A 23,192-nucleotide genomic window follows, 5' to 3' on the forward strand; every position below is an offset into this window, starting at 1 on the left:
AATGCTGTCAGTAATGGGGCAAATGGAAGTCAGTGCCACCCGACAGGATGCAGTGAGAACACAGCACCCCTGCAGGGCTATTCCTGCCAAAGACAGATAATCTGAATCCAATCATGAGGAAACATCAGATAATCTCAAACTGAGGAATATTCTACAAGATAACTGGCCTGTGATCTTCAAGTGTCAAGGTCATAAAAAGCAAAGAACTATTCAGTTTGAAGGAGACTAAAGGTACACGACAGCTACATTCAAAGTAATTCTGGACTGGATTGTTTTCCCACAAAGGGCATTTTTGGGACAACTGGTGAAACTTGAACGGAGTGGTCACAACGTATTGATATTAATTCCCTGATTTTGATGGTTGTATTATATAGGAAATATACCCTAAAGTCCTTAGGAGGGATGGGGCATCAGGTTGGCAACTGACTCTTAAACAGGTCAGGAAAATAAAAGGTCTTGGTATCGTATTTCCAACTTCTTTGTGAGTTTGAGATTGTTCCAAATTTTTTAATTAAAATAAAGAATAAAACAAGAATAAATTGTATTGCTTTTCAGAATGTGCTGATTGTTTTTGAAACACAGTTTTCTCTGGCTTTTTTTTATCTACCTCTTTTTCCCTGCCATCTTCCCAGAATTGTTTGTGTCCCCTGCTAACGATTATAAAGTATTTCCAAGTTACTCAGTCCCCCTGGAAATTGAAGTATAATTTCCTGTCAATCTAAATCTCTGAGCCCAACATCTCCTGAAGAATATTTTTTCTCTGAGACCGAAAGGAAGAAGATTCCTGACTACCAAAAAGAGTTCCGTATGCTCAACACAAAACATTCCACAGATAATTTGTGTCAAGGTTGCTGAAAAGTTATTTGAAAAAGAAATTAGAAACTGTCTTTTTCATACCTTACACTTTCCACTCATTCCTCCTTCATCTGGATAGCAGACGTGCTGGGGACAATATTCTACTTGTCACTATGGTTTAATAGAAATCCGGAGAGACACCACAAAAAGTAATGTGTCTTATTGATCATACTGAAGATATTTATTATGGCATAGCCGCAGTGTCAAGTTTTACTCCATTAATGCTCAAATAAATGAGTTTGTCTTATCTCCAGGCATCTGAAAATCCTCTGCAATAAAGTTCTATTTACTTGAGCTGCATAAATAAGCTAAAATAATAAAAATAAAGCAGGCAAGACCAGTAGATCTACAGTTTTTCATTCCATGGAGAAATCCTGTTGCATTATTCAATATGTGCCATGCCTGCCTCATGCTAGCTGATTAGTGTAGATACACACATGAAATACATTTCATGTTTTCAGCATTCCACCAAGGTATATTACATATACACAATTCACTGCCATATAAAAATGAGATTATTAGAAAAGCATTCTAAATTAGTACATCACTCATATAACAAGATTCAGGCTGATGAGTTAATGGCTGGTAAATAGTCCTCTCTGGTTTCAATTCTTTCATCTTTCCTTGTTACGTGACCCTTAACACAAGGCCAACATTTTTCATGGCCACAGAAGTCAATGGTTTTTCCTGCACAGCTCTAAGATATATATTTGTAAGATTCCATGTCATATTATACATGTTGTAAAATAAAATATTCTGAATGCTAAAATGTGGCTACCATTCCAAGATTACCAATTATCCAAAATTACAGTTTAATGCAGTAAATGTTTTGAACACAATTAGTTTTGTCTTTATGTACACAAGATGCGTTGAATACCTACTGTTCTGTGCCAGGAGCCATGCTAGGTAGTAGAGACACAATAAATAAAGTAGAATCTTGGGCCAGCCCCAGTGGCCTGGTGGTTAAGTTTGGAGTGTTCCACTTCGGTGGCCCAGGTTTGGATCCTGGGCATAGACCTACACCACTTGTCTGTTAGCGGCCATGCTATGGCAGTGGCTCACACAAAAGAAAAAAAGAGGAAGATTGGCAATAGATGTTAGCTCAGGGTGAATCTTCCTCAGCAAAAAAAAAACTGAAGTAGGATCCTGTGCTACTGACTTCACAGTCTATCAGTAATGGCAAATGAGCTCAGAGATCATGGCAAATGGGGCAGGTGCTCCAATGGTCCAATGGGGGTGCAGAGGAAGGAAAAATCAGCCCTTGAAATGAGAAGTACCACTGAGACCATGTCTTGTAGGAGTTTATTAGGCAAACTGGGAAGGACAGGAAAGGAAGAGCATTGTACAGGCCCGGGGAGGTGCAGCAGCTGGTGCCTTTAGGAACAGCTTACAATCGGTGTGGCTGAAGGCTGAGCAGGGGGCAACATGGGGACGTGAGATGGTGAGATAGAAAAGCCATGTCTTCCAGCACCTCACTTGCCATGTTAAAGAGCATTGACTTAAGTAAGAAGTGTGGTCACTTTTAAGATCTAAAACTGTACTCCAAGTCTCCTGATGAGTAAAAACCTCAGTACGCTGCCTTAAATTAGCCATGAAGTAAACATTTGCTCAAGGGTCTATATGAATCCCTGTAACTTGATGCCAAAGATACATTATAAATTCAACAACGGTCTCATCTGCTTTCCTCCAAATCAGTTTATTGCTATTCTCCAAGGAAGTGACCAGCTCGATGGGACACAGATGACCACTCAGCAACTAGTCTTGATAGATTTGGTTCTTTTTGGTTCCTACCATCAAAGAACAGCAGAGAACCTAAAAAGAAAGTTAACATCACAAAATTTCACCAATTTAGTAAATTTGGGGGAAGCATTTAATAATATGAATTCTTAAAGTCCTGAATTTTTATTTTTTAATGTCCTCAGGTACATAAATCAATTGAAACCAGACTAGCAGGGCTGGCCCCATGGCTTAGCGGGTAAGTGCACGTGCTCTGCTACTGGCGGCCCGGCTTCAGATCCCGGGTGCGCGCCGACACACCGCTTCTCCAGCCATACTGAGGCCGCGTCCCACACACAGCAACTAGAAGGATGTGCAACTATGACATACAACTATCTACTGGGGCTTTGAGGAAAAAAAGGAGGAGGATTGGCAGTGGATGTTAGCTCAGAGCTGGTCTTCCTCAGCAAAAAGAGGAGTAGTAGCACGGATGTTAGCTCAGGGCTGATCTTCCTCACAAAAAAAAAAGAAACCAGACTAGCAAAGGGTAACCCAGTGGACACACTAAGAAATGATGAAGCATGCCTACATAAAACAGTTTGGAATTGGCACATGGCTCCATCTCTTTCCACTTCCTTGCCAAACTCCTCCAAGGATAATCCTTGTGTGTGGCCCTGGTTCCCTTCCTCCCACATAATCCTCAAATCATCTCCCTCTGTTCTGAAACTGCTGCAAGCTCACCTGTTAACTTCTGCTGGATTCTCATCCTATTTAACCTCTCTGCTGGAGTGGCAGCTTGTGTTTTTGAAAGGTAGTCACCCAAAGAACATGAAAACACTAATTTGAAAAGATAAATGCACCCTTATGTTCACTGCAGCAATATTCACAATAGCCGAGAGTTGGAAGCAATCTAAGCACCCATCAATGGATGAATGGATAAAGAAGATGTGGTGTATATATATATAAAATACTACTCAGCAATAAAAAAGACGAAATCATGCCATTGGCAACAATGTGGATTGACTTTGAGAGTATTATGCTAAGTGAAATAAGTCAGATGGAGAAAGACAATTACCATATGACTTCACTCACATGTGGAAGATAAGCAAACAAACAAACACACAGATATGGAGAACAGATGGGTGGTTACCAGGGTGGGGGAGGGGGGAGGGCAAAAGGAGTAAAGAGGCACATGTGTACAGCGATGGATGGAAACCAGACTTTTGGTGGTGACCATGATGCAGTCCATACAGAAGTCAAATTATAATGATATACACCTGAAATTTACATAAGTTATAAACCAATGTGACCTCAATAAAATAAATTTAAAAATAATAGTAAAAAAATTTTTTAAAAACCAGAAAAAGGGCCAGCCCTGGTGGCCTAGTGGTTAAGTTTGGCATGCTCTGTTTTGGCGGCCAGGGTTCGGTTCCCGGGCTCCAACATACACCACTTTTCTATCAGTGGCCATGCTGTGATTGTGGCTCACATACAAAATAGAGAAAGATTGGCAACAGATGTTAGCTCAGGGCGAATCTTCCTCAACAACAACAAGAAAAAAACAAAAACAGAGAGATAGCCATGAAAACATCTCCCATTTCATATTCTCTTGTTACAATTTGACCTTATGACCTCGTCATAGCCACATCAAGAGGTGAAGTTTATGCCTCCTCTCCTTGAACTGGGAAGACTTTCGTTACTGTCTCGACTAATAGAGTACAGCGAAGTCGCACTATGTGATCTCTGAGATGAGGTCACAGAGGACAATACAGATGGCACTCTCTCTCTCTCTCTCTCTCTCACTCTCTCCCTCTCTCCCTCCCTCCCCCAGGGCACTTGCTCTCATAACTGAGCCACCATGCTGTGAGGAAGTCCAGACTACATGGAGAGGTCGTGATGGGATGGCCCCAGTGGACATCCCAGTTGACAGCACTAACCACCAGACATCTTTCCTTAAGGAGTGTTCAGTTTTGTGTGGGAAGAGAAGAAAAAGAAATGTAATGATAAGACTAAATGACAAACACTGTGGTAGAGGAAGCACAGAGTGCTAAGTCAACACGGGAGAGACTGCTAGCCCAACACGGGAGGGATGGGGGGAGGGTAGTAAGAGGAGCTTCCAAGGGGAAGTGAGAGAACTTTCCCAGTGAAAACTGTTTCACGCCAGGGAATGGAGGGTCTATGCTGAGACCTGAAAGGGAGAGGTGGAGGAGGGTGAGTAGAAGCGTACAGCCAGGGACCTTCACAATGGAACCCCACCATCTTTTCCAGCCTCATTTTCTCCTTACTCTCTTCCTGCCTTGCTCTAGGCTATCATTACACACAACTAGGTGTGTAATCATAGCATTTGTTCAACATGCAAGTACTGAGTGTGGAAGGGCCAGGATGATGTTGACAGATATGCTCACTACCCTCAGAGAGTTCATTGTCTAGTGAGGGAGTGAGGTTATTTCACCCAATAATTCATCTCCATTGTAAACATTTATTGTGTGGGAGGATGCAAAGACGACTGTCCAGGATGTGGGGCCATAATCCAAGAATATAAGAAGAGCGGGTTTGAGAAGATAAGGAGTACATGTTTGGGAGAAGTTGAATTTGAGATACCTGTATTCATTTAATTGAAGACATCCAACTGGCAACTAAAAATAAGGGTTCAAGAAAGCTGTCCAGGCTGAAGATGGCAGTATAGCTTGGTGATGGGACAGCACGGTGGCCGTATAGGATACTGGAATTACAGCATGGTAGCACAGCACCCACGTGCTGGCATCAGACTGAACTGAGTTCAGATCCAAGCTCCACCATCTCTTAGCTACGTGATCTTGGGCAACGCACTTATCCTCTCCCAGCCTCAGTTTCTTCATCTATAAAATGGGGATGATGATAGTGGAGTCTACTTCAAAGAGCTTCTATGAGAATAAAATAAATGATGGCACTGTTATTTGGGGGGCATGTTGTTTATCATTATGTGTGCGATGACTCAAGATAAAGTAAGTTTGGTAACCAGGGAGAGCACATTAGCACACATGGTATTTAGTTTCCTCTGCTTTCCATATCGTTCTGATGTTCTATTTTAATGGTTTTCCTCAAATATCACTTTATACCAAAGTGCCTCAAATCCTTTTTTAGAAGGAAATGTGATATAAATATAAATAAATAAAATTCAGCGAGGGAAAAAAACTTTGTGATATAAAAAATACAAAATGTTTCTGCAATGCCTATCCGAAATAATGCAAATCAAATCGAATTCCTTGTTTGAAAAGTGGCGCTCCAGCTGGCCAGCGCCAGCGTACTTCTCCAGGCTGGCACGACGCCGCACACACCTCCTAGGCTGGCAGGTAGGGTAAGTCCTCCTACCTGCCAGCACCTCCTTCTTGGCCGCTGAGAGCCTCCTCTCCTGGGTGCTTCCCTCAGCCCTCTTCTCTGTCTCTACTCTTCTCTACTCTATCTCTTCTCCACCTCTACTCTCTTCTTGGTGATGTCTTGTTTTGTGGCTTTAAATACCATTTACGTAACCAGGATTCTCAAACCTGAATTGTCAAGTTCTCTCCTGAGCTCCAGATTCATTCATCCATCTGTATCCTTAACATTTCCACTTGAGAAGATAATCATTATTTTAAATCCAGCATGGCTAAAACTGAACTATTGATTCCCACCTTACCGCCACCCCTGACCCCTACCAGATTTGCTCTTCCCACAGGCTGACCTTGTCTTTTCATCTGTATTATTTCAATCTACTCCGAGCTGCCGTCATCGTTTATCTGGACAGCTGCAACAGCCTGGTCGCCATACGCAGCCAGGGAACTCTTGTTAAACATCATTCGGTTCATAGCATCCTCAGGTTAGTGTTCCCCTCACAAATAGAGAAACATCTAAATTTCCAGTGGTTTCCACCACAGAGAAAGAGCTAAACCTTCCGCTGGACTGCAAGGTCCTCCACAATGAGACACCTCGAGCCTCCAACATCATTCCTTCCATCGGCCTCCTCCTTAATCAGACCCCTGCCAGCTTTCCCCTCTCTCTGTCTCTGTCTCTGGCTCTGCCGGGCTCCTTCCTGTCTCTGGTTGGAATGTTCTCCACTGGGCTCACCTCACTGCCTCCTCTCATCACTTATATCTCAGCTCAAATGTTACCCACTCAGAGAGGTCCCCCAGACCACCCTCAACCTCTCCCAATTACTGTCTAAGACATTACTTGACATCTCCAACTACCCTTCCCACTTTGGGGAAATTCAAGATGCCTAATTTGAAACTGAAGGCATGGGGAAGGAGATATTCTCCCTCCTGTCCACCAGGAGCTAGAACATTCGCCGTGACCTAAACAGAGCTAATGCTGTGTTCCCAGCCAGGACTCTGACCCATGAAGAGCTGCCCGCAGCTGAAGGGTTGGAGATTGGCAGGGGGTCGAGTGGAGTTGAGAGTCGAGCGGTGGCAAGCTTTCAGTTTCAGCAGTGGGGTGCAGACAGGCCAGACAAGAAGGCACTTTGTTTCCACGGCAGGGTCTTGGCTGTGCCTTGCCTTTCCTTATTCCTGACCAAGTCTCACAGTGGATTCTGTAAGCAGCCTGATACACTTCCAAAGTTCTTTTTCTGTTTCAGTTGACCACTTTGTGTTGTTTGCTACTAAGAACTCTGAGTGGTTCATCCTTACCATTCTCTAAAATTACCTTATGTATTTTTTACATGTTTACTATCCATCTTCCCTCTAAAAGATAAACTTGGGAGCATAAAATTTCTCTTCTTCACCAGTGTGACCCCAGTACCTAGCAGGTTCTCAATAAATATTTGTCACTGACTGGTTGAAGTGAGTGTAAGGCTCTTATGAACAGAAATATTTTGTATTTTAAATGCTCCCTTATAGCCCTAAGATACTCATGTAGATTTAAAAACGAAAGACATCAATTTACATTTAACTTTTAGAGAAAGTAAGCTTTAACAAAAGTTTTGAAAGGATTTGAGATGGTAAAGACACTGATGCCAAGACCAAAAGCTATATATCTCTGATTCATTCATTTGAATTCAGGCCAGAAGTGTCTAAAATGAACTTAAATCTGGTAGCTGGGAAGTTATCTAACACCTTACAAGTACAAACCATCCAGCAATCACGTCCATGTAGTCTATGCTCTGCAAGGCCTCCAGGACGAGGCTCTGCTAACAATGTCCTTTCTTGGGGAAAATACTAAATTCCATCCTTACAAGGCTCTCACATGCTTTTGCTCCCGATTGCCAGCACACACTGAGCGGCATCTGAAGATCAGGGCCAGGATTGATGGTGAGCTTCCTACATGTCCAGTGATTGAAGGTACCAGGCACATTGGTCCCAAGAGCCCTTTCCTCCCAGCTTTTCCAGCACTTTCCATATTGGTGCTCACCCAGAAGACCGGCAGGTTTGGAACTGCACCTTTTCCTAAGCATGTTTCAATGAGGTGAGATAAAGTATACAGTCTCCAGTAGACCAATTGGAAATGAGAATAATAGAAATAAATTGAACTCAAGGCTACCCAACTGGGGACAATATTCAACTCTTTTACCAGAAACCAATTAACCAGCACAAAGCCAGACACATGGTCAGTGTTAATAAAAAGCTACTTAAGGAAATGAATGAAAAGACCCAGCCTATCCACCTCTCCCTACTTTGGGGCACCTCGAGCTTTTTTAGGTCACAGATGCCTTTGAAGGAATACAAGGAATGCTATAGACCCTTACTCCTGAAAAGTGTGCATCTGATAACGTTTATAAGTATTTCACACAATATAAGTGCCATCATGGTATATCTGAAGCAAATTCCTGGAGTGCCTAGAGGTCCTCAGACCCAATTTAAGAACACATAGCCCAGACTTAACCAACATTAGAAGAATCTGAAGGAGGCAGCAGGGGGAGGAGGGTGGTAGGGAAGGATCAGTCTAAGACTTAGGAAATGAAGGCGTGAGGATCGGAGTGGCCCAGGGGTCAGGAAGCATGATTTCCACTCCTCCATCTGCCCAACACATGCAGTGGGGCCCTGGAGGGCCCACCTCACTTTTCTGCACTTTGTCTTTTTTCATCTGTAAAATAATGGCAGTTGGAATGGACGACTCCAGGATCCCTTCCAGCTCCCAAATCCAATGACACTCTACAGTCCTCGCTGAAACTTTCCTATCTGTCAAGCCATCATCGCGGTGACAAAGTTTTCTAGGAACAAAAAAAAGTCACTAACGTCTCTTACCCTTTTAGGAAAAAAGTAACATTTCCAAAAATAAGGTGTCCCCTTAAATAGATATCTGCCTGTCTCACTAGGTAGCTGGAATTGTCACTTGAGAATAAATGTAAAAGAATCAATCAAGAAGCTTCATAAATATTCCAAGCTCTTACCTCCCACCACCTCCATAAAGCTCTATAAAGCACTCGTTATGACAGTGAACACCAGCGTTCGTCTGTCTTCTGATGTGGGGGAGATAACTGCAGAGCCACCAATTGTGCTACTTTGAGTTAAGTGGTGTCAGCAGCTTCAACAACAAATTCTGGCCTAAAAGGATTCCAACTTGTCTTAGAAGCTTTGTGTAAGTCGAAACACGAAGCTCGCCAGCTCTTGTGATAAATCGGAGTGGTGGTTTGGCCGCACATGCTGGCAAGGTCTGACAGACTCTCTGTAGAAGCCACCAGCATTAACTGTGATATGTATAATGTCCCCTTGCTCCAAGGAAAGGAAGCCTCTAAAAGCTGCCTTTCGTGGAGGCTCAAGTCATGGGGTTTCCTTATCCACGGAAAGGTCTGCACCGATGGTTTTAGGCAGCAGGAATGTTCAAATGTGGTAAGGGTAAATATACTTTTTACAAACTTCTTTTTTCATATAGACATTTTTGAGAAAACAAAAAGCTGAAATCTATTGTCCTAATAGTAAAAAAAGAGTCACTGCAAAATTTCCTCATGTCATGTTTTTCTTCTTTACTTGTGGGCGTTCTGTTCTGATCAAGAGTCTAACGAGTTCATCTCACTTCCTTTTACACTGGTCCCATCTCTCTGCAGGGCTGATAAGTAGCACTGATCCCTCTTCCAATCACTCAGTTTTATTTCCTAGAGAGAGGTCCCATGGAGCTGGTTGCTCACAAAACAATCATTTGTTTCAGGCCTATTAAGGAGTTTCCATTAAAAGAAATAGACCAAGGCGGGCATCATTTTCTAGAATGAAAAGAGGAATTGTCATGAGACGCAGTCACAGTGGAGCTGGTGGGGGGTGGAGGGGTAGAGGGGCATCTGTCCTCCTGGGGCTGCCTTTGCAGGGGAAGCCACTGTCATACTCAAGGCCAATGTCAGGGCGTGCTGGCCTGGGATGCCCTGCATCTTGGTCCTGTCTCGTCATGCACATCAAGCAGTACCGCCCTCCCCCTCCTGCCAGCCTCACCAGGTCGCTCCCTCACTCCAGAGGTTATGCAACTCAACTAACTGAGTCATGAATTCTTTGGACAACACTGATTCCATGCCCATGGGGTCAGCCCTGTGCTGGGCACAAGAGACCCAGAAACAAACTAGACCCACAGGTCCTGCTGTGTTCTGGTGGAAAGATATAGACGATGAAGAAGTAAGCAAATAAAGGAGATGGCATCAGCTAAAGACTAGTTCAGCAAAGTGAGGGATCCTTAGGGTGTCACAGGGGGTGGAGATGGACTCTTCTAGACTGGGTGCTCAGGGGCCCCATCTCCAGGGACATGCTGTTTGCGCCAGGACCTGAGCAGCCCCCTGAGACGACTGCGTGTGGAGATCTGGACAGGGAATCCCATGCAGCTGTTTGTCCATTTCTCGCCTCCACTCCCCAAAATACCTGGAAAAACTGTGAGGCTGAAAAAGCGAGACCCCTCACCCCTACATGCCCCTCACCTTGCCAAATGATGGAGCAGCCAGTCCTGGTTCATGCCTGTGGTCTCAGGATGATGTCAATACCGACCCCCACATGCACACTCAGTCCTCTAAATGGACCAGTTTGGATTGTAAACTGTCAGTTCATCCTAAGTACAGTGTGCCTTGTTCTAGGCCTGCGTCTACCCTCCTCTCTCATCAAAACCTGCCCTCCACATGTGACCTCAGAAGGGATTTGATTCCCCGTCTTGGCTATTGTGAATAGTGCCGCAAGAAACGTCGGAGTACCAATATCTCTTCAAGATCCTGGTTTCAATTCTTTTGGATAAATACCCAGAAGTGGGATTCCTAAATCATACGGTAGTTCTAGTTTTAATTTTTTGAGGAAGCATGATTCCATTTATATGAGGTACCTAAAATAGTCAAATTCATAGAATCAAGGAGTAGCACGGTGGTTGGTAGGGGCTGGGGTTGGGGACAATGGGGAGTTACTAGTCAGTGCGCATAAAGTCTCAGTTAACAAGATGAGTAAGTTCTGGAGATCTGCTATGCAACATTGTACCTGTAGTCAATAATAGTATATGGCACACAAAGATTTGTTTAGAGGGCAGATCACACGTTGTTTTCTTAAAAAACAAGAAAGGATTTGACAACTAATTCACACAAAGGTGTTAGTACTGGTAACTGCAGAGCAACTTACCACTTAGATGCATCTGTATTAGTACTAAGAAAGGATTCTCCAATAATGTAACATCAGGATTTCAGGCATGGGTTTGTAGCTTTCTGGTACTCCTCAAATACCCTATGAGAACGTTCATCTTCTGCCAGCAGAAGCCTGTCCTCGCACAGAGACTCACTCAATGAACCATCACCCCTGCTTACATAGAGCCCCAGTTACATTGCCTCCAAAAGGGAATTTCACCAAAGTCACCAACAGACTGAACTTTTTTTAAGTGTGTAAGTCAGCTGGTCAGCTGGTCGGCAATAGTTAATGACCACCCACTCTGTGATGGGACCGTTAACAGGCATGGTTCTCGACAAGTGGTACGAATATGGAATCCACCGAAATTCATGGTGAGGAGGCACAGCGAGATTCCACACAGCAACCAGGTTCTGTGCACGAAATGTGGGTCCTACACAATGTAGAACATCTGACCAATTTATCTATCTCTGGTCTAAGAGCAATTATAAGGAAGCACAACAAGTTTGAAGACAGAGGGCTCAGGTCTGGAGGTAATTTATTCAGACTTCATACTCTCTAAGGATAATAAAAGGTAGTAAATCCCAAACTAAACAGAGTCAGCGGCAGGGAGCCTCTCAAAATTTATTCTCTTCTAGATAAGCGACGATTAAATCATACCATGATTTATTCGAAGATGCAGTGATTTTCAGTACTGCATATGTTTAAGACATTCAGTTTTCTCCTTCAGCTTAAAACAAAGAATACAATCCCTTCACTTTTTTCAACAGTAGTTCTTAGCTTTTTCTTTTCCTCCACAGAGAAAGAGCTTTCTTGCCTGAAATACAACTTCTACATCCACAAGGCAAGTAAATTCATTCTTTAACAATATGCATGAGAATGTACATGATTTTGCAAACTAGGAACTTTCCATGAATTTAACAAGAATTTAAAGCATCATCTGCACAGACAAATCTGAGCAATTAATTACTAATGTAGAACAAACCAGAGAAGTGGGGTACACCCCTGCCTCCCGGGCTCCTCGTTATCCTGTCATATCTCCTCATTCCCAGCATTTCTATGAGCTGATGCCGTCCTCTGTGCAGAGGCATAAGAAGAACATGGAAAGGGAAGCAGAGAGCCTGTGGCCTGACAGTCCAGTCCTGGATGGACCAGGGTGAGGACCCAGCTCTGCGAGTGAGAGATGAGGGTGACAACACTGTACCAATGGAGCCACAGCTGGAGCCGACCTCTTTCCTAAGCCCTTCCGCAAGGATTTACTTCTCTCCATGGTGCTACTGAATGGAGAGCCTTTTGTACCCAGCACAGTTCCAAATGTAGCTTCTCAGTAAGTATAACTGAATCTAATTTGTTTCCCTTTGATAAATATGAAATAGAGTAGAATTCTCCAAAGGTCTTTGTGCTGAAATTAACACAACTTGTAAATGCTAAGCGCAGTTCATGTTGATATGTCCATATGAGACGTGATGCATGCCTACATGTGAAGCCATGTACACACATGTTGGAACATGCAGCTCTGATACAAGGGCCTTGGATGCTCCACTGCTTTCCCATTTTCCAGGGCCATAGGGCTCCCCACACCCCACCCTCCAAAGCTGTGACCCACTCCCAGTCCACACTATTTGCTTTGGTACTAATTTATAGCAATTAGGGCAATGACATTCTATTTATATCAGAACTCATGGAAATCTCTATAGTTTGTTTATATATTTAAGTTAATATATAGTAAAATAGGTAGGTCTTATTTTAGAATATGAGTTTAGTCATTCTCAACAAATCTTTGTGTCTTTTTATATAAAGTCCCAATGTAAAGAACCCTCATCTCAGAATTGCTAAGAGGTAGATGCCTGGACCGAGGAGGTCCCTACCTGTCTGTGACAGTGGAGGCGCTCAGCACCCCCAGCAGGAGCAGCAGGTAGTTAACAAGGTTGTTGTCCCTGAGTTTGCTACTCATTCTAGCCGCAGAGTGTGGTGCTGGAGGCGGACCCTGTGTGGAAGGATTTGGTGGGACATGCACGGACCATGCGATTTCCTCATATTGGCTTAAATGTTTCCTATGTCCAAAAGCATCCAATAAGGAAAGTACGTTGGGTGATAAACGATGTACTGGAAGAGATTATTCATGGGAAGTCGGACAACTGTATATCTGAAATAGCCTCAGTACAATCCTTCTTAAAGACAGGAGGGTGACTAGATGATTTATTAAAATAACTCCCCACAGTAATATACATACACCATTTCAAACAAAAGCACTTTATTTTTTAAATGTCCTACAAGTAAGATTCTACATGCTTTCCTTATCAGCTTCTGCAGCGTTTAACAACCCTCTCTGGTCCTCCTTGAGCAGGAGTGGTGGTGGTGGTGTAGGAAGAGGAGTAAGAGTAGTTGTGAAAGTTCTACTTTCCACCTGCAGGTGCCTCTTAACTTTTGTGAAGGTCATGGACACTGCTGAGAATCTTTAGAAAGCCACAGACATCCTCCTCAGTGTGGTGGACTGATGTACGTACATATTATGATTAAATAAATACAAATAAATATTCAAAGCCTGATTATAAAGATTGCTATCGATTGAATTATGTCTTCTCAAAATTCATATGTTGAAATTCTAACGCCCAGTACCTGAGAATGTGACCTTCTTTGGAGAGAAGGTCTTTACAGAGGTAATCAAGTTAAAATGAGGTCATTATAGTGGGCCCTAATCCGATATGACTGGTGTCCTTATAAAAAAGGGAAATTTAGACACAGAGATGCATAGAGGGAAGACGATGTGAAGAGACACAAGGAGAAGACGATCATGTACAAGCCAAGGGGAGAGGCCTGGAACAGATCCTTCCCTTACAGCTCTCAGAAGGAACCAACCCTGCCAGAACCTTGATTTTGGACTTCTGGCCTCCAGAACTATAAGACAATAAATTTCTTTCATTTAAGCTGCCCAGTCTGTGGTACTTTGCTGTAGACTTAGCAAACTAATATTATAATTTTGTGAGATTCCTTCATGTTGATATGAGTGCCTATAGCTCATTTTCACTGCTGTCTGAATATACCAAAATTTATTTGTCCATTCTGTTGCTGGTAGAGTGTTTCCAAAGTTTTGCAGTGTTGAATGATGCTGCTGTAAACATAGTAACACATGCCTCCCAGTGTGTATGTACAAGAGTTTCTCTAGAATGTCCAGGACTGGAATTTCTGGATCGAAAGATATATGTTTCTTCTATGTAGAATGTTTGAAAAGTGGATGTACCAATTTATATACCTACCACTAGTGTTCCCTCTGCTCCTCAAACTTGCCAAAACTTGATATGATCACAATTTTTCACTTTTGCCAATCTGCTGGGTGTGAAATTATATCTCATTAGATAGATAGATAGATAGATAGATTCATTGATTGATTTCCATTTACTATTACCACCATCATTATTTATGTCTTGTATTCATTGATTTTTTTCAACCTGTAAAAAATCACACAATATGATCTGATGTCAAAAGTTGTCAGTTTATGAAATGAGCACAGTTCCAAATAAGAGAACTTGTTACCAGCCTTTCCAACATTGTTCACTCCCAGTGACCCTCCAAAATGTTTGCTTCCCTACAAAACTATAAGTTCAGAGTAGTAGTCACAATTACAAGATGCAGACCTGAGGTGGAGATTTTGTGGAAAACAAGTACTATGCTGATTTATTTCTAGGTAGGTGTAGTGAGTGTCCATTCTATAACTTGGGGTTATTTTCCTAGAGAGTCTTCATTAATGAGGGTAAAATATCATCATATGGCCATTAGAAATCTCACCTTTTTTGGAGAATGTCATTCTTTGGAGATAGAACCTCTTGAGGTAAGAAGAAAAATTGCTCTTAGATCCCTAAGGAAGTAAAGCACATAGATAGGAGTTAATTTCCCAGAGGTCAACCTGCAGGTAAGTGGTAATATTTAGAACAGAAACCAAGCGCCCGATGCCCCACTGCCACCCCAGCCATTAGATGATGCCAGTTCCCTTGGTAAGCATTAGCCTTCAATTCTTGCTCAAAAGAAACAGAGTTTTACACACTTCATCTAATCTTCTTGACATGAACTTAAACTTGTAGCATTAATATTTTAGAGCTGAAAGAAGCTTTAGAAATCACTCTAGTTCAATCTCTCTCATCTTAAATATTTCAAAAACAAAACAGAGAAAATAGCGTTCCTTAAAACCACATGGCTATTTAGCTATAGAACCAAAATGAGAACCTGGATCTTCTGAGTTCCTGACCCAGGCTCCTTCCATAGGACCACTGTGCAATTCACGCTGTGGCCTCAGCAGCCTGACGTTCTGCAATTAATGCCATAGGAGAAAATCTTGGTTCTCTGAACAAGTCTACATAGACCTGAATAAACAGCACTTGATAGAGATTGAAAAATTTCTCTCCAGTCGAGACATATTACATGACCTAAGAATAATCAATTTTTCTGACAGAGGAATTTTACAATCCATTGATTTAGAAGCACATGGATGGATGATGATGTTTCTAGAACATTTGTACCTGCCACTTATATTTGTTACCTATGTTTACAGGAAACTGTAAATAATTTCTTGGGCAAACCATTAATTGGGAAAATACATTTCAACCTGATAAAATTTCTAAAACAATTATTTTATAATATGAACTTTTGGTAATAGGAAATAATTCTCAAATTCCTATTCTACACAAGCTAATTTTTAATTAAATAAAATATGTCTAGCCTTCAGCACATATTATAGGTGAAAAGGTACTCTTGGCACTAAACATAAGCAAATATTATCAAATAAAGAGCAGGTTGGAGCAAACATCATTTATAATGTGACATGCTATACAAACAGAATCTTTTTAAATTATAACTTCATCAAAATATTTCTTTAGTTTTACTCATTTGAAATATAATAAACAAGAGGGCATAAGAAAATGTCTTACAAGGTTTTAATACTTAAATTCAACTTACAGTTATTATTTAGGAGAATGTCACAAATACATGAATTAAAATATGTTGGAATTAAATTACATTTTCACATTATTATTAAGAAGAAAAGCAACTAACTTTTTGCTAGTTTTTCTCCTACCTTGCTATTTTTTCTTGTACTCTCTCCCTCACTTATTAAATATTTCCCCTGGATTCCATTTCTGCCCTCTTCTTTCAGCTACTGTTTATTATTTGTGTACTACTGCTAGTTAGTGGGCTAAGCTCCTTGTAGACATCAGACTTTACAGATGCTTAATAATCTGTAAATTATCTGTAAATAATCTCCAATAGCTGGAGGTGGATATTATTAGCCTCAGTTGACACTTCAGGAAACTCAAAGTTAAAGAGGTTAAGAAACTAGCTCAAGTCACAAAAATATCCTCTGGCTGAGTAGTGCCATAAACTAGTGTCATCAGCTAATTCTAATACGAGATGCCTGAGAGCTCCCAAATGTGGATCTTTAGTCCCAAATTCTCTCTGTGCTCCAGACCCATATATCAAACCACCTAATAGACACTGCCACTTGGATGTCCCACGGGCCCCATGGCCAAAATGACACATCTGAAATGCAACCATAGTCTTTCCTCATAAACCTGCTGCTCATTCTACACGTCCCCGTGCTGTTCGCCATTACTAGTCATGCAGGGATCCACGCTGGGGACCAGGAGCCCCCTGACTCCTCTCTGTCTCACTTTCCGCACACTCACGCCTACAATCGTTGTTACGCATACACTGTGTGCAAGGACCTGTGCCAGACCTTGAAGATACGACAGCAGACAGGACTCTGTAAACACAGGCTCTGCCACTAACTTACATTCCAGTGAGAAGACGGAAAAGTCCAGTGAAATTTAAACAAAAGTCACCATTATTGTATTAAATGGTGTAAAAGGATAGGACAGGATACAAACGAAGGTCAGGTCGGGGTGATGCAGGGGCGAGGGGGGTCCCAGAAGGCAGGAAGTAAGGTCTACGCTGAGATCTGAAGGACGAGGGGAAAACTGGTGATGGGAAGGAGGGGAAAGATGGAGCAGATGGAACAGCATGTGCCAAGTGGGAGAAGCTGAGGGAAAGACAGAGAGCATGCCCAGAGGGAGGAGGGAGTGGAAGGAAACAAGGTGAGCAGAAGCCACATTAAAAACTTCTGGTGACTCCGCCTCCAAAATATCCCTGAATTTACTCTCTCCTTTCAGTCTGGAATGTGGCCACAGCTGCCTACTTGTTTCTATGCTTCCAATCCCTTCCATTCTCTCTTCCTTCCACTCATCCTCAACTCTGCCCTTTTCCTAAAACGCATATCTGATCACTTCACATCCCTGCTGAAAGGCTGCAGAGGCTCGCCATTACCTCCAGGCTCAGGTGCCAGCTCCGCCGGGCCACTGCTCAAGGCAGGCTGGTCACACCAAGCCATTCCTCGGTGGTGTATCCTCTCCTCGCCCTTAGGGTCTTCTGTGTCCCAGCAGAGAGTTTCTGCTGGGTTTCCATTCATCTTCCTACAAAGTTCACCTCTCTCCAGTTAACTACCTGTGATTTTTTTTTTTTTTTTGTGAGGAAGATCAGCCCTGAGCTAACATCCATGCTAATCTTCCTATTTTTGCTGAGGAAGACCGGATCTGAGCTAACATCTATTGCCAATCCTCCTCCTTTTTTTTCCCTCAAAGCCCCATTAGATAGTTGTATGTCATATTTGCACATCCTTCTAGTTGCTGTATGTGGGACGCGGCCTCAGCATGGCCGGAGAAGCAGTGCGTCAGTGTGCACCTGGGATCCGAACCCAGGCCACCAGTAGCGGAGCGCGCGCACTTAACCACTAAGCCACGGGGACGGCCCTACCTGTGATTTTTGATGTGCATCATTTCAGAGAAGAATACGCCTAAAAATCCAGTTTGTCAACAAACCTTGGTGCCGAGAAGCCAGAGACCTTTCCATGGACCTGCTTTTGGAGCTGAAGGACCTGCCGCGTGTGGAGACTGACGGTTGGGCAGAGTGAATGTGAACTTCACCGACGGCTTTGGACTCTTCCCCACAACAGCCACAGTCACTCCGGCCTTTGGAGTGAGCGATCATGCTGGATCATAAATCCATAGGCACAGCATGAAGCCACTCGGCAACTGCCTCCTTGGAAATGACATAGGTAAGTCATTTATCATCAAGAAAAAAACTGATTTTAACATGAGTTTTTAAACGAACAAGGATTTTTAAATTTTTTGAAATTCCTGCCCAGGATTGCATGTATTATGAACGAGTTTGCATGCACTGGTGTCCACCCTAGGAATACCGATGTCCAGCTAGCAGAGCGATCAGCTGGGTGTCCTTTCCCAGGACAATTCTAGCTAGACACTGCCTTTCTTGTGAGCTCTCCTATTCTAGGCTTTCTTCAGCTTTTTTCAGAAAAGGAGAAAGAGCGGGAACACACCGTGGAGCAGGAAAGGGGGCTTTAATCCAGGCCACTGCGTTTCAAGAATTAAAAGAATGAAAGTCCCCTGGCTCTGAGACAGTCCTAAGAGGGCTCAGAGAGTAGAGATGAGTCTGGGTGCACGTCAGGAGACAGATACCAACTCGGACACGACTTGCCTAAGACCGAGCCGCTGCAGGAAGACCTGCTCCCTGAGGAAGAGGAGAAGAGGAGCAACACTTACCCTCCCCTGTCTCCCTGGGCATCTGCCCCACCGGCTGCAGGACCAAGTGCTCTGACGGGCTGCTTGGGGAGTGACAGGGCCTCCAGATCCAGACAGTGTGGACTGCGGGGCAGGACGGCGTCCACAAGGCACACGATCCCCTCGGTGGTGTCCCAAGGACAAGGAGCCAGAAGTTTGCCAGCGCCCTCCCTTTTCTCCTCTTCCAAGAAGGCAACTTTCTCTCATCTCTGGGCCTAAGAGAGGAAGATATGGCCTTACTATTTCCCTGCTTATGGAGAATGAGGTCTTGCCACCACCAGAGGCTTCCTTTGAGGTTTTCTCCTATGTTCAAGCATCACCTGGAACCACAAAGCCAGGACTCCCCACAGGTTGATGTCGCTCCCTACTTGAGGCTGGGGGCCAGGGCGTGTGAGGACAGGTCTCTGTGTCCCCTCCCCATCTCTCAGCCATCACCAGATGGATGCTCCAAACTGTGCTGGACGAGGCAGATTTTGTTACTGAGGATAAGGGCAATTTCAAAGGAAAAGTAATGTAGAAGTGATATTTGGCCCTCATAAGAAAAGGACACTTTTCTATAAAGTGCTCTTTGGAACACACACACACACACACACACACACACACAGAGAAATGTGGATCACCTACCTGCAGATTTTTGCACAAATGCCTAAAGATCCCTGTTACCTAGTTTCTAAATACAAAAACTCCACACCCTTCTCCACTGAGAAAACTCAGCCCATTCCCCCAGGGAGAGATTTCACTCAGGGAACCCTTCCGAACTCCTGCAACATCAAGTGTATCACCTCAGCTCCAGGTGCACCAGTCTCAGCGACCTGCCAGAAGAGCAGTGAGGGGGATGGAGGATGGATTCCAACCCTGTGGGCAACTCTGAGTGCAGATCCTTCTTCATGGGAGCTTCCTTTTCTGTGTTTTCACCAGAGAGCAGTTTCCAGAGACCCTTCATCAGTTGACCCCTAACGCCAGCATGTCTCCCTCGGAGGCAGCAAACCCGAGACTCTCCAGGAGGGAAGAGCACCGCCCTAACTAGTGGGCACAGCTTTGGCCTCAGTGTCAAGGATTCCCACTGCTGTGCTGAGTCCCAAAATGTTCCCAAAGAGCTCTCCGAGCCCCTGGCCTTCAGAGGCTGCTTTGTTACTTGGAGAAGACCACAGCTTAGATTCTTTCTATGGAGGGGACCCCCTGAGGGGAGGGTTTGGGATTGGGGATAGAGCAGATGCCCATTCCTCCTGCCACATCTGCAGCTCACTGTGCTGTGTGGTGCAGGCTCGAGAGTAAATATTAACCTAAGTGAGACTTCAACTGCCTAGTGATCAATCATAACTGTAGGGGGCAGAGGGAGAGGAATGTTCCAGAAGACAGAAGCTGGCCTTTGCTGTTGGATAATCTGAGTGTCACACGACTTCTGTCGTTATCAGCCCTGTGACCTTCAGTTGGCTCATTTGTAAAAGCGGGAACAGCAATGCCTACTTTCCAGGGATGCTGTGAGGATAACCTGAGATAACAGCACGATTTGAAAGCATCTGCACAGCGCCTCGCGCACAATCCATGATGGTTTCTGTTCTTTTCCGATAAGCTCCACGATTGGGTTAATAATAAAGAGAACACAGAATTCTAAAGTTGAGCAGTCATTCCAAAAAGCAAGTGGTAAAATCTTCAAAATGAACAAAGGGGCAGTTTTTGACTCCCATATAATTTAAAACGGATTGGGAAAAAAAGGAGTAGGCACATTTTCAAAAGCATCAAATATGTCAGAAATGGGAGAAAGCACTGAATCATCTCTAGATTGTGGACTCTAATGCAGTTTCTAATTGTTCTAATAAGTCACTTTTATGGAGAGATCAAGTTATCGTCGAAGGAAATGATATCCTGTTAATGTCTTATTAATAACAATTACATTCTTCAGAAATTGATATATAAGACAGAATCCAATTGGTTCAAAAAGATACAACCTCAACTATATCTTTTGGTTGGAAGTGTTCTGGTCACAAAATGTCCATAATTACTGTAATTCTCTTCCTTGTTTGAGCCTGAAATTACACTGCTGACACCCCTTTAGTAACAGAAGCACTTTGAACAGCCAAAACACTATAGATATGGCTTGTCTCTTGTGATTGGAAGTTTGTTGAATGCAGCTGCAACATTTCTGAGTTAAGCTATGTTCATGTGTTCTCATTCTGGCTGGAACATTTCAGTCTCCATTGTTTTGATTGCAATATTGTCCACCAGGCCGGGCTTATGATTAATTCACGTTATTAAGATGACTAACGCTCCTTTCAGATGGCAGTTGAAAACCCACAGCAAGAACAGCCTTGAAAGTGATTTGACTGCAGATGTAGGGGGAGTGGAGGTTATGTACTTTTTCCTTCTATAATTCAGCAATATTTAAGCAGGATGCATTTAACATCCCATAAGCCATTGTCGTTTCTCAAGGACCCTGCGAGTGGCTGGGGAGAAGACAAAATTGCTGTGTTCTCAGGGGAGTGCATGATGAATGCCTTGATACAATCAGTCAGTGATGAGATAAGCAAACTGGAGTCCCAGACGGAAGTCAGAAGTAGAACGTTTGTAGAAAACACATCTGAGACACCAGCTTACCCCATCCCTTCCTTAGAACACCACTTGCATTCTATGTTAGGGGGTAGCTCTAGGAGACACCCAGTACTATGCCAGAATGTGCACTTGACCCGAAGTGGACTAATGGGATTTTTTTTTTTAACTTAAGAGTTTGAATTAGAGTAAAAAAAAAAAAAAAAATCTAGCTGGACCAGATTGTGCTGGTTACTAACTACGTAAGCTCACAGGGAGGTGGAGACACATCTCACATCCAAAAGCCACTTGCTTTCCAAAGTTAGGAGAGGGCAAGAGCTAAAAAGCCCATAGGGAAACCAGTCTACAGAAATCGTATGAACCAGATGCACAGGAGAAATGAGCTTCTTGGGGAGACGATGCACAGGCCCACTTTCCAACACCCCAAGGCCCACGTTCCACAACTAGGAGCTATGACACTCTGTTATATCATTCCCATAGATCCTCATTTACCTCAGAACTAGGACAACTGTGAAACCCCAAGTACCAAAGCCAAGGAACACCACTGCCCATCCCACCACCACCAGGGGATAGCACTGGTGGGCACGCGGCAGCTGAAGGAAGCGCCTCCCACCAGGTCTCCAAAATGACCCTCACAAGTCCCTCTGGCAGCTTAGGGTGTAACTGAACTAAGGCCTGAGTCACAAATCATTTTTTTAATTGGATGTTCTTTCACTATCTCAAAATATAATTCTTTCTTGGAATTGTTTATTCTGGATGATGCAAAAGTACAAAATTGGAACCAGAAGACATGGGCTCAACTCCTGGCTTTATTGCTTCCTGTCTGTGTGTGATGGGAAATTACTTAATCTCCCTGAATGTCTATTTCCGCCTTTTAAAATTAGAGCTGATAGTAATATCTATCAACTATTTCTATTGTTGGCTCCTTTACAAAGCCTTCTCTAACTGCCCAGGATGGAATTAGTTTGAATGGAACTTGATTTATATCTCTACAATAATAATGGACACGTGATGGCTAATTTTATGTGTGTCAACTGGACTGAGCCAAGGGATGCAAAGACATTTGGTGAACTACGATTCTGGGTGTGTGTGTCAGGGTGTCTTTGGAGGAGATGAACAATTGAATCAGTACACTGTATAGAAAAACTGCCCTCCTCATGTGGGTGGGCCTCATCCAACCAGTCAAAGGTCTGAAAAGAATAAAAAGAATGACTCTCCCTGGAGTAAGAGAGAACTCCTCCAGCCTGACTGCCTTCAAACCGGGACATCAGTTTTTTTCCTGCCTTCAGACTCAAACTGAAACATCGGCTCTTCCCAGGTCTCCAGCTTGCGGATTGCAGATCTTGGGACATCTTAGCCTCCACAATCACATGAGTCAATTCCCTATAATAAACCTCTTTCTACATAGAGGCACATCCTATGGGTTCTGTTTCTCTACAGAACGCTGACTAATATAGACATAGTGTATTACAATTCTCTGTGTATATTGGTTTTCTCCATCAGACTGTGAGACTTTCAACTGCAAGAATTGTCTCAAAGGGATCTTTGTAAGCATAACACAACAGCACAACATCGAGCACAGACTAAGTGCTCAATACACGTCGAATGAACGAATGCCTGACTTTCAGATTGGCTTTTGTGGCTGTTGGGAAGTATAAATAAAATATGTGTAAGTCCTTTGAAAAAGACACAACTCTATACAGAAATTAGATATTTCTCCACATTAGTCCCAAAACCCATTCTTACGGGAGAAAATCAAATCAAACTAGGACTTGAGCATTTCTAACCTCTGTTTTCCATTAATCTTGATTCATTTAAAATATAACTAACGATCGCCTCTTGTGTGTGCAGCACTGTTCTTGGCACGAGGACAAACAGAGTACAAAGGTCCCTGAGCTTCTATTCTAGTGGGGGTGGCAGGGCGAAC

This window comes from Ceratotherium simum, chromosome 14 (genome assembly GCF_057802395.1).
Source record: "Ceratotherium simum simum isolate JZ-2026a chromosome 14, ASM5780239v1, whole genome shotgun sequence".
In the NCBI taxonomy this organism is placed as follows: domain Eukaryota; kingdom Metazoa; phylum Chordata; class Mammalia; order Perissodactyla; family Rhinocerotidae; genus Ceratotherium; species Ceratotherium simum.